Here is a 13,130-nt window from a genome sequence, read left to right as displayed (position 1 = left end):
GCTGATGCTGTAGGATACAGAATGACTTCTGGCCCTTGGAACCTTGTAGGAATTATCTTAAACCTGCTGCACATGTTATATCAGTAGAGAGGTACAATACATACCATATCAAGATGACAAATCTATTTTGTACAATACCTAAAAGATCTAGGAAAGAGGACTGAGAGATGACTGTACTTACCTTGCCATTCTCATGCATGTAGAACTCAGTTTGCCTCCATTTGGCTGCGGATCAATGGATAAATCCAGCTTGTCACTGGTGCCATTGACTTCCTTGCTCCCCTATTGATGAAAAGAGAGTAATTGGCAACACCCCTTTACAGAGAGCAGATTATTGGGCCCTTTACCTAGCCAGCTAGGCCATCTTAATTTTGAACCCTGTTTACAAGCTGGGTTGTCTGAAATGGCTACATTCACTAAAGAATGAGTAGTTTGGACATAGCTGTTCAGATATTCCTAGCATACCCATGTCAGGAGTTTAGGGTATTGGTATTATTAATTATTAGTATTATTATTGCCGCTATTACTGAACTGACTGTTCAGTTTTGCTAGAGAAAGATTAGTTTTATACAGTGCATTCTTCAGTGTATTTCTCAGCAATTTTTACAGTAATATTATGACTATAATCCAGATATCAGTTTAAGAGAAGAGGAAAAATGCACTCTTGCCCCCTTCCCCATTATTATACTACCAAAGTCATGACAGAGATCCAGTAATATGTGAGGCTTATTCAGCTGTTTCCTGATTTAGTCTGCAAGGTTCCTTCCTTCATGCAACTCTTTATATATTTATTACTTTGTCCGAATCTGTTCTATATGTCTGATTTTTTTTTTCTCCTGCCTTCTTTTTTTTTAATCCTATTTTATCATCTTCCTTATGTTTATCCTCCAGATTTCCTTTCCTGCTTTCCTTATTCTTACATCACATTTTTATAGCTGGTTGACATACTGCTTCTAAATAAGTTTTTGGGTTAGGGTTAGGGAGTCCTTTTCTCTGTTTGTGAATAACCATCCTTGATTTCCATGAACATATTCATTCTTTATTCACAATATAAGCCATGTGAACAAATTTCAGCCCATGGATTACTTTAATTCAGTGAGAATTAAGCATATGTTGAAGAGCTTTGCTGAATAGGAATGGATTAAACACATGCAGAAAGTTAATAGTGTGTTTAATTGCTTTTATATTGAGTGGGCTCCAGTTTTAGCATTTCTGCTCTGCAATGTGTCAGTAAAGCACAGAGAAAACATTTCTAGTGGTGTCACAGAGGACCCACTAACAGAAAATTCTTCATACAACAATACAGCTCATCAAACTGCAGCAAAATCAGCACAGTGTCATATACACTTCCATTAAAATCTAAAGCACATTTAAAAAAGAACAACACACCAACCAACCAAACGCAAAAGATTTACATTAGTCAACAGCAGGAGACCTGAATGCACATCGGAACTCAAAAGTTCATTTGAAACCAGATAGAATAAATTATATTCAATTAATTATTCTGTTTCACTAAACATCAATAATTACTAAATATATATATTTAGATTAACTTTTATGATATACTTATATCATATCTTCTGCCTCTCTCACACTTTCTCTGGAATTGGAAAATGCTATCACAAGCTGTATGAGTAATATCAAGAGTCTGAGTGATATAAATAGCAAGTGAAAGCTCTTTACTATTAAAGAGAAAGGCAAGGGAGCCCTTATATACATACATTACCAAAAACCAAAATACATATGAAGATACAGAATTAGCAGTTACAAAGTTCTTCCAACCGGATCTTGCATGTTCAAAGTGTTTGGAAGTTTTGCAAATAAGTGTTGTTTCTCAATGTAGGTTATATAGCACAGGTGTTTCATGGGCCAATTAGGATGGAGCTCTGTTTGTGTGCGCATATGCGTTCACACACATTCATTAAAATCTTCTCCTTGTGTCAGTAGAACATAAGAATGGCCCTACTGGGTCAGACCAAAGGTCCATCTAGCCCAGTATTCTGTCTGCCAACAGTGGCCAGTGCCAAAGGGAATGAGCAGAACAGGTAATCTTCAAGTGATCCATTCCCTGTCACTCATTCCCAGCTTTTGGCAAACAGAGGCTAGGAACACCATTCCTGCTTATCTTGGCTAATAGCAGCAAGCCCTTTCATTATTTGTAGATAAAGAGGAGAAGGAAGGAGTTGTATTGGTTTATTTGGATTGAATGGGACAAGGAGAGAGATTATTTATAGGATAGATGCAAGTTAGGCTATCCCTGAATCTCTCTCTTGTCTCTGGTGTACGTGTGAGCAATCTGAGCAGCTAACAAGGGTTAGTTTGGGACTGATTAAAACTCTTTATTATTGCCTCAGTTCAACCATCATTAAAGTCAGTAGAAAGACTAAGGCCTTGGTTAGACTGGCATTTTACAGCGCTGCAACTTTCGTGCTCAGGGGCGTGAAAAAACGCCTCCCTGAGCGCTGCAAGATACAGCGCTGTAAAGCCTCAATGTAATCATGGCTCCCAGCGCTGCAAGCTACACCCGTAGAGGATGTGGTTTACGTGAAGCACTGGGAGAGCTGGCGCTCCGACCATACTGACACTTCCGCGGCAGCGCTTTGAAATTTCCAGTGTAGCCATACCCTCAGTGGGAGATGGAGCTAGTCCTATAGCAGGAAGCCCTCTTTAACTCCTTATGCCATTTCTTCCCAGGTCCAGGTCTTAGCTCCCTGACTAGTAAAAAGTAATTGGTATGACATTCCAGTCCAAAATATATTTATAGCTATACATACACACACTTAAAGAGACTGAATTTATCATTGCATGGTGAGGGGAAGAATTCATGACAGCATGGAAAGCATGGAGGCAGTATGGCAGTCTAATTATACTGAACCCAAAATCCTGGCTTCAACATTCCAGTTCTCAAAGAATCAGTGCAGGATGCCTGGTTCTCTCAATAATGTCCTGCTCTGCATTCCTCACAGAAAGCATAGTTATTATTTTACAGTGCTGACCCGTTGGTCCACAGCTGTGAATTATGTACTCTAAAAACAATTGAAACCATGGAACCTTTGACGCTGCAAAGATCATTATTAAGACACACAATATTTTCTGCCATAAAATACATGAATTTTGTATAGAAGTAAACACCCCAGAGTCTTTCTTTGCCAACTTCCCCCTGCCCCCATATGCATGTGCATTCCCCCAGCAATGTACCAGGGCACAAACTGCATATTTTTCACACGGATGGTCTGCCAGTGACTCAGATGACAGCGAACTTTGCTTCTCTGCTTCCCACACCTCTCTCCAGTTTTAGATTTAAAAGGGAAAAAGGGACGTGATGTTTCAGTAACACTGACAGACTCTAGTCTTCAGCGGGCAGGATTGAACCTGGGACCTCTGGAGCTTAGTGCATGAGCCTCTACTGCCTGAGCTAAAAGCCATAGGCCTGGTGAGGTTCAGTCTGTTCTTGTGGGGATTGTAGAGCAGACTCATTAATCTCACTCTCTAAGTGGTTTTGGTGCCGCTGGATGGGACAGAACACCATACGCAGGAGGCAGGTGGGTTACACTTGTTCATTGGTGTAATGTAACAAATAAAAGAAAATTCACAGTTTGAATCAGTAAGAAGTTGAAGAACAGGATTACATGGTGACATTGTTTTTTCCAGCTCAGCACATGATGGTACCTTCGCCCACCAACAGAATATTTCATACAAACAGTCTTAACTCATCCTAGGAGGAAAGTATTTTTAGTTGCCATCCCGCTTGTCAAGAGGCATTGCAATTCTGACAATGCATTTAATGAATTCTCCAGTAGCTGCACGTTCAAGCTCCATCCCCTGTGTTTAAGCTGCCATGATTCTACCACCAGCATCTAGGGAAACATTTTGGTACAAAAACTCTAATGAGGAAAAAGTGCTGTCTTTTAGTAGAGCAATGCTTAATTAACAATAATTAATTAGCCAAATCCTAGAAAATCACGCTATTACCATTTGAGACAACAGCTCAGAATGGAAAAATGTTGACAGCTGGATATTTTTCTCAGTTAAAAACTAAACACATTTGGAACATACTAAAAAAAGAAAGAAAGAAAGGTGCTATTGCTAAATAAAGAGTAAATATTTTCATTCATGTAAAAATGACTTTTTGATTCTAAGATGCTCCCAAGTCTAATATTCTTAGAATATCTATACTCCGAGAAGTGATAGATGGACAAGACCTATATTAAGTCCTCCAGTCCCTGGAAGTACGGGTTTCCTTCTAACTTTATATTTCTAGTTTTTATTTTTCCTCACTTCTGTTTACTGCTTTTAACATTCCACAGTATAAAACAGGGAATAAATCCTCTAGTTTAATCTTCGCCTCTGGTTTTTTTTATATTTCTTTTAGCTCTGTAGTTGAGTAGTAACCAAACTAAAGTTCAACATATTGTAAATTAAGATAAAACTGCAGTAAAAATGCGTTATGTCTGGAATGGTAAGAAGTAGTGATAAAGGATGTTAACTATAGTTTAAAGTCTTTTAATAACTTAATCTACAAGGGCTACAAAGAATTATATGTGGACTCTATTCATGCCACATTGTTTGTTGCATGTATTCTGGTAAATCAGATTATTCAGTTGCCCTTGGGCAGGCTTGATGCATTAGTATCTGGTTCCAGGTGGAATCTAACTTTCTCCTTGAACCACTCTACTGTGCAGGAAAACAATGCGCTACATGGTGGTCCAGCCCCAGGTTGTTGCTTCAGGTGCTAAGAGAAGAGCAAGCTCTGCAGAGTCACTGTTGCTCTGTGCAGGTGATATGGGAGTGGCTGAACCATTGACTGAGGTGGGGAAGATGTGTTACTGGTAAGAAACAGGAACAAATTACTTCCCTCAGAAGCAAGTGGGGAACAGTGAGGCTCTGGATTCCTCCTGGGGAGACAGAGCTACATGCTATGCTTGCATGTGCCTCTGCTAAAGACTAAATCTAGCCCTAAATAAGAGATTGAAGTTATCACCACCCTGTGATTGTACCAGGTTGTTCTGTTTTTATCTCATCGATGTGAATTTTATATTCCATTCTCTTCACTTGGAGAAGGAGCAGGCCCAAGCTGGGCTTATAGGGTTTTCTTTCTTCTATAAATCAAGGCGAGTCCATTTATTTTGAAAGATAGCATATTAGTTTCCAGTTCTGTGAAGTTCTGTTCTAGAAAACACTTAGTCTTTTTCAAATACATTGATTTAAAATGAAGGCAAAGCTTAAGCCTAAAAGATCTAGAGAAGATCCTTCCTTATATATCGAAAGGATATCATACACCATACAACTGTCATAAGGAAAGATCCAATGTCTTTATGGTGGACAAAACTATTAGTGGATTTACCGGACTGAACAAACATACACACCAAACCAAAAAAGTACTGCAAATAGCTTGGGTATTGGGGATTTTAAATATAAAGCTAAATATATATCAAATATTCCAAGTTGTGGGCTCAGGTATGTTGATGACACATGGCTTCTAGAAGATAAATGCAGAACCAGTTATGAAAAGGACTCAGCTAAACAGAGTAAAATACAAAGGGAAAATGTACATACATTGTGATCCAGCTGCCATGGAGAAATTGTCCATGGCACAGCAACGGTAATCTGAAGACTCTGGGCCAGACATTTTAAATCACATCAAACTTGTTGCTTCAAAATTGATTCTTTTTTCCCCTCTCACAATATAGGTAGAATGTAGCTTCAAGTGTGCGTGCCCACACTTAATGACTTAAAGCCTTGATCTGTAAACACTTATGAACATGCCTAACTCTGGTCCCATCGAAGTTGATGGAACTACTCACATACTGAAATTGACAACTTATTTTGTGGCAGGATTGGGGCCTATATTTGTACTTATGATATCCAAGTGGCACTTCTTTCTTCCATTAACATCAATGGGAGCCCTCAAAGCTTAGAAACCTCCTCCCCTCCCAAAATAATTTTAAAGGCACAGTAAAACTATATTACACACTTAAACATGTTTCTCTCTTTAAAACTTATCAATTGTTTAAACATGATTTTCTATAAGGTAACGTATGGCCTGATTCAAATCCCAGAGAAATCTATGGGGATTTCCCTTGTCTTCAATGAGTTTGGATCAGGGTCACAGAGAAGGCATCCCATTATTGTTACTCTTTTGACAGTTTTCTCATAAACGTATATTTTAAAAAAATTCTAGACTAATCATCCATTGTTTAATTTAATGATGCATTATTTGGGTTATTTCAGTGAGAGCTCTTTGTTTTTCTAATAAACCCAGTAAAAATAGTCAGATATGCTGCAAAAGGTGTGTCTTCAACTAAAACAATTTTAATATGTGGAGTACTTCTCAGTCTGAAATCTGAATGTTTTTCATAATTTGCTCCAACACAACATTATCCAGTGACTCTTTAAAAAAACCAAGAATCTTTATCTGAAAAATAATGGGATTTTCAAATGTTTAGTGAGGTTCACAAATGAATTTTTGAAATTAATTAATTAATTAATAACATTGTTATTGATGTATCACCTATCATCCTGAAGGAAGTATTTTAAAATTTGATTTGTAAACTACAATATAGTCACAAACAAAAGCCATTAAAAAGATTTAAGATTTAATTTTTTTTAATGACACTTTAAACCAATATTGCATTTTCTTGGGAAATAATTTACATCTTCTAAAAAATCCAAACACTGGAATAAACAAATACAAAAAAATCTAGCCATTTCCCCACTGACACAAAAGAGTGTAGGCTGGGCCTGTTCTGTTCCTGTAATTACAGAGTAAAGGAGGAAGTCTTTTAAACTTAGCTTATTGTGAAGTAAGATTAGATGGGTCTAAACATCTAAAGACTTGTGGGTTGTTGTTTTTTTTTAAAACAAACAAAAAACAAAAAAACCCAAACAAACCTCTAAAGCTTTGTTCTCTTTGCTCAATAACTATATTTAAGAATGTTATTCATTACTGGATAGTACTGGTCACAGACTCCTAAAGGGAAAAAACACAGCTGAACCTGCATGGTTATAAGTGGCTGGCATAAACTAGTGGTGTACACAGATTCCAGTTGAAGAGTGAGAGAATTGTGAAATTCGACTGCAGGATATTAAGCCTGACATGTCAGGGGCTGCACTCAGAGAGATCAGAAAGGGTATACAGAGCAAGCAGCCCTGTAACCATAAAATCCAAGTTAAAAGTGTCTGTGTAACTAGGGCTAATATTTCTTAAATTGTGAGAGTGCCATGGGATCTTTGATGACCTAAAGTAGCCACACCAACCTTGATTTATATCCCTCTTGGGGATATAACAGTGGGGCTGGGGCAGAGATTCAATATTAATTCAGAAAGAATAGTGACATTGTGTTATTTAATGAGTCACAAACATCACTTTCTATGAGATGTGTATTCCTGGGATGGGCAGGGGCTTCCCTGCCAAGTACTAGACTAAGCTGCCTTTTCTTAGCTTCTGAGATTCACTGAGATTCACAGCACAGGGGGGAAATGGATATAAATATCAGAAATTGAGTATGAGTTCCTAACGAAATTAAAACATTTTTATTATGATACTAAAAATCATGATACTGCATTTTTGTATGGTAGAAATTCACTACAGAATATACTTTATAACTGAAGTATATTCTGGAGTCTAATAGAAATTCTTTTTATACCTACAGTAAATGACAATTTTTAAATTTAAATTTGAGAATGGATTTTCTTAAGTATGTTTTGTAAATTCCAAAATGTGTCTTTCCTTCTGGCCCACTAAACCAGGAGAAGTAGCAATGACTTTGATTGTCACTAAATAATTTGCTCCAATTTTATACTTAATGTAAACTAGTTAAAATGAATGGAGTATGCCGTGCCATGCCATGCGGTTGGTTGTTTTACTCTGGCCCACAGATCTAGGCAATTTTATTAAATATCCTTTTTAAGACTGAGATTCAGACACTGTATTTAACCTGACTCTTAATGGTAAACGAATTGCTATCCATTTCTGGGCACAAAACTGCAATGGAATGAGCACCCTAACATCACTATTCTTGCTTTCCATAATAATCAGTGTTCTAAAGTCAGAATCCAAGCTCATTGCTTGTTTTTAATGAATCTTAAGTCAGCCATCTCTAATTCAGTCTTTTCAGATGTAGAAGCATTAACCCGCTTTTTCTGAATTACCAATCACTAAGTAACTGAATGCCATTTAGGAACGACATCTCTTGGGCCCATCAAAGTGTTCAAAATCCCTTTGATGGTGTCGTCTCTTTAGCCCACACCTTCTTAGCAAAGTTTTCAGTGGGCATATAGTCTGCTATCATAATGTCAAATGCATTAGCCCACTGCTACGTTCTTAACCAGTTAATTACATTGGCTTAAGACAACCTCTGGGTTCTCCTATCAAAGCTAAATGTAGTAAACTTCTGGATGTGAATATATTTTACTTTTGTTCTGTTTATCTGACTAACTCTGACTGCTCCCTTAGAGACTTAACTGAGAAACTTTCCATCCCTCTCTACGCCTTTGATCTAAGACTGTCAGAATTTCACTTCATTTACATTTCAGACCTACTGATTAAAACCACCTCCTTTGGGTTATGAAGTATTGTTGGATGACAGAACTCGGACACACTGCTCTAACTTCCTCATTCTATTGTATTACCGCAAGAATCTTATAAACACTTTTTTTTATGCTGCTGCTGTTTGCAGGACTGTTTTGGGAAGATGATTTCTTGCTGCAAAAGTACTGACGACCTTTCCTGTTTTAGGATAATCGATATGTCCAATTCTAGGAATATCATTACAATGAAATATATTTTTAGAATTGAATATGTCCTGCCAGCTGCTGGGACGCTATTTTTCAAATGTTCTTCTGTATGTATAACAGCACATGTCTTTGTGAAGGCCTGAGTGCAGCATGACACATTCATGGAGGCTTTAATTCAGAAAGAGGAAACTCTCTGCAGCTGCCAGAAACAATCTCTCCCCTTCTGAGTAAAACCAGCCAGTGACAATAATTTGTTTATTTATTTATTTTTCCTGATGATGAGGCTTGTTGGCTGAGTATATTGTCACTTGATAGCCTCTTGAAATTCTGGTTGAACCCCCAAATTCCCTTTCCTCTTGTGAAGTTCAGTTAAGTTCTTATCAAACTTATCTAATGTCTCTTTAATTCACTAAAACACAATGGTCTGTGTTTGGCTTTGTTGTTTTTGGTTTCTTCTTGTAATGGAACAAGAGTTTTCCACAAGAGTCCTTCAGTTTCTCTGGCTTTGACAACAGATGCATCTACGTGATGAGCACCAAGATAGGAAAAATACATAACTGCAGTTGTTCTGGCAGATCAATTGTAGAGGCAGATGGTTGAGTAGCATTTAATGGAATTGCTTAAAAAAGCTTTTGCTGCTATTACCTATATGCTATGCATTGTGATTTTGCTTTTAAAATTACACCTTTTTGGAGGTCACTGAGACCTATGATACATAAATCCTGTTTTCCTTCTACTCTACCTCACTTTTAGGGCTATTGTTGCCAGTAAAACTACATATTCTTTCTTTTGACTTTCTTGAAAATCCGATCAAGGGAAAAAGTTTCCTGAAGCAAAATGAAGATCAGACATTCCCACTATTACTACTTGGTGGTTCTCCTGTTTTCTTGGACTGATCAATTTTTTTAAATTCCTTAATAGTTTTGCTATTGTTTTACTAGTATTTTTGTAGTCCATATGCTAATATCCAAAGTGATGCAATAGAAATTTGATTTTTACTTTGGTCTTAGGGAGCAAGTATTGTAGATGTATCAGGTATATTAGAAACATTTCTATTTGTTTTTTTTTCATTTTTACACTCCAGACAAGAAGGGGGATAATTATAGCACATCTATTGGTCTATTAAGTTTCTGCTGTTTTGCATGTGATGGCCAATATTTAGAGAGATAATTAAGGCTCTCTAGCATACACAGAAATAGGTGCAGGAATAAGGAATGATTTCCATAACTTCATAATCTTAGTTATTATTTGCATTAAAGTCAACAAATCTTCCCTATGCCATTGTCTTTGGGAGGGCTGTTTCCATTTAAATTTTGAATACTGATTATAGATTTTTTTCCCCTTCTCATTTTATAAGTGAAATAAGTTACTTAAATTCCTTCTTGTATTTATTTGTCCTGATCAAAGTAAAAGAAAATGAACTTGCATGACTTGGAAGTTTTCAGTACTCTTGAGGGATACATTCATTTAAGCTCCTCCCAGAGCCAGAATGGCCCCTGGTTTAGGCACAATGCATTTAAAATGGAACAGCTACTGATCAGTAAAGATAAAGAGCCAGATTATAGGATTTGGTCAGGTTAAAGCTGGAGAATCTGCCCCCCTGAGATTTCTTTGATATAGAGGGACAGATGGTGTAGAGTTGTCGTAGGGTTCCTTCTTCATCGCCATTCTTTGCCTCTGTGAGAGGGGACATAGCTGAGGAAAAGGAGTATGGCCTGGATATCAATATGTTTGTGTGATTCCTGGCTGCCAGCAATCAGTTGAGAAGCTTTGAGACTGCTTTAATTTACAGCAGAGATCAGCCCAAACCCTAGCAAACTCCAGAGTTGGGGGAGTGTAATAGTCATAAAAACATAACAATGGCTGTATTGGGTCAGACCAAAGGTCCATTTAGCCCAGTATCCTGTCTTCCAACAGTGACCAATGCCAGGTGCCCAAGAGGGAGTGAACCTAACAGGTAATGGTCAAGTGATCTCTTTCCTGCCATCCATCTCCACCCTCTGAAAAACAGAGGCTATGGACACCATTCCTTACCCATCCTGGCTAATAGCCATTAATGGATTTAACCTCCATGAATTTATCTAGTTCTCTTTCAAATGTTTTTATAGTCCTAGCCTTCACAATCTCTTCTGGCAAAGAGTTCCACAAGTTGACTGTGCGCTGTGTGAAGAAGAACTTCCTTTTATTTGTTTTAAACCTGCTGCCCATTAATTTCATTTGGTGGCCCCTTGTTCTTGTATTATGGGAATAAGTAAATAACTTTTCCTTATCTACTTTCTCCACATCACTCATGATTTTATATACCTCTATCATATCCCCCCTTAGTCTCCTCTTTTCCAAGTTGAAAAAGTCCTAGCCTCTTTAATCTCTCCTCATATGGGACCTGTTCCAAACCCCTAATCATGTTAGTTGCCCTTCTCTGAACCTTTTCTAATGCCAGTATATCTTTTTTGAGATGGGGAGACCACATCTGTACACAGTACTCAAGACGTGGGTGCACCATCAATTTATATAAAGGCAATAATATACTGTCCATTTTATTCACTATCCTCTTTTTAATGATTCCTAAATCCTGTTTGCTTTTTTGACCGCCTCTGCATGCTGCGTGGACATCTTCAAAGAACTATCCATGATGACGCCAAGATCTTTTTTCCTGATTCATTGTAGCTAAATTAGCCCCCATCATATTGTATCTATAGTTGTGTCATTTAAAAGACACATTTGTCCTCTCCCTCTCCACTTCTATCAGTCTTGGACTAAGCACAGCTCAGGTGGACCAGGGGATCTGACACGGCAGATGCTCCTGCAGTAGCTATACAGCATCGTCAAAGTGATTTAGTCTCAGGAGTGTGGCTCCCCAGATAGCAGCAGTTGCCAGAAGTTTACAATCATGTCTCTTATACTTGATGCAGAAAACTATAATACAGTAAATAATAATTATGGATCTATCACAACACACTAAATATTTGACAAGGGGATACGTAGCAATGGACATAGAACACAAACATATGTATTTAGATTACATTAAGCACCTGATTTTCTAAAGTGTGTGTATACAACTCATTGTGCATATATTGATATCTAATTTGTGAACACAATTACCATTATTGCATGCTCAATTTACCAGTTATTGTGCCAACAAGGTGTGGAAATTAGGTGCATGGGTATAGTTATGCTGTTTAAAACTTCAGGCTCCAAACAGGTTAGCTTGTTCCTAAAATACTCTGCAGTGAAACCAAGGATTGAATATGCTTGAAGGCTACCCACTCACTCTGCCCTAGCACTATAGGTGTCCCAGAACTACAGTATATATGGTAAGGAAGATGGCACTGCCCCCTCCATGTGATTACTTGTTACGTGGCTCAGTAAATTACTTTGATTTCAGTTTTATGAATCCAACACCTTTTCCGAATGTTAACTTCATATTAAAATATACTTTTAAAAAGCCTTATTTAATACCTCTTAATTATAATTAGGAGCTATTGTTGAGTTCCAATTATTGTAATAGGCATTTAATAAGAAAGATGATTAATCACCTGTATGGCTGCAAAATAGTGAATTTATTCACAGTGAACTACAGTACATGAAAGTTGTTGAGTACGGTATTGTACTGAGAAACTTTTCTTTGGAATTTACAGATTATGCCATTACATGAGTCTGAAATAAATATTTCTCCATTAGGAGCATGCATGGTATCTTAGTATATACAAACCTACTGTAGAAGGATATTGATTCCGGCATATTGCTAGTCAATTTCATTCAAAGTAGGCATACCATTTATTTGACCAATCACAATTAAAATGATGTTTTATACCCATCCATGCACAGTGCAATTAATAGACTAAAATTATGTTACTCAGCTTCACTTCTGACCCATGTCATGCTTTTCTAAACCATCATTTCAAAAGAACAACTATTAAAATCTAGGGGAAGTCACCTGAGGCCAGTTATTTTACAATACAGGATCTGAAATCCTATCAGTTGACAAGGGTAATAGACCCATTAAACTAACTGAAGAAATCCTTTGGTTCCCACTTCTTTTTTGAGGAATGAATTCTTGCAGCTGTTGAAGCTTTACAAGTTTTGCTTTAAAATGGTGATTTTAAGCAGCTAATTGTACCAGGTACCAGATGAACAGTAAAAGACTAAAGTCCTCAGGTAGTCTCAGTGAAAATGTGATTAGTAATAGACCATAGTCATATAGGCGTTTCCAACAGAAACATAGCTTTTATAGTTTTAAAGGTACTTGCAAGGAATTAGTATTCACCATCATCCTTTATTTCCTATATCTGAGACAAATACCCACTTTTTGTTTTGAATTCCTAAAACTTCCTTTTACTGTCATTTCAAAAGCCAATTTCTGCATTAATGAGGCTAAAAAAAGAAATTTTAGA

The 13,130-nt window shown here is 37.3% G+C and overlaps 1 long non-coding RNA gene across 1 annotated transcript in view; it reads right to left on the bottom strand.

Moving 5' to 3' along the window:
- The window catches only part of LOC115659675, a 216,356-nt gene that overhangs the window by 138,564 nt on the left and 64,662 nt on the right, over positions 1 to 13,130 (bottom strand). Inside the window, exon 2 of the long non-coding RNA XR_004002626.1 lies at positions 182 to 282. This is a non-coding gene — a long non-coding RNA (uncharacterized LOC115659675). The remainder of the gene's footprint in view (positions 1 to 181; positions 283 to 13,130) is intronic.

This window comes from Gopherus evgoodei, chromosome 11 (assembly GCF_007399415.2).
Source record: "Gopherus evgoodei ecotype Sinaloan lineage chromosome 11, rGopEvg1_v1.p, whole genome shotgun sequence".
Lineage (NCBI taxonomy): Eukaryota > Metazoa > Chordata > Testudines > Testudinidae > Gopherus > Gopherus evgoodei.
This window is presented reverse-complemented; position numbering and strand designations above follow the sequence as displayed.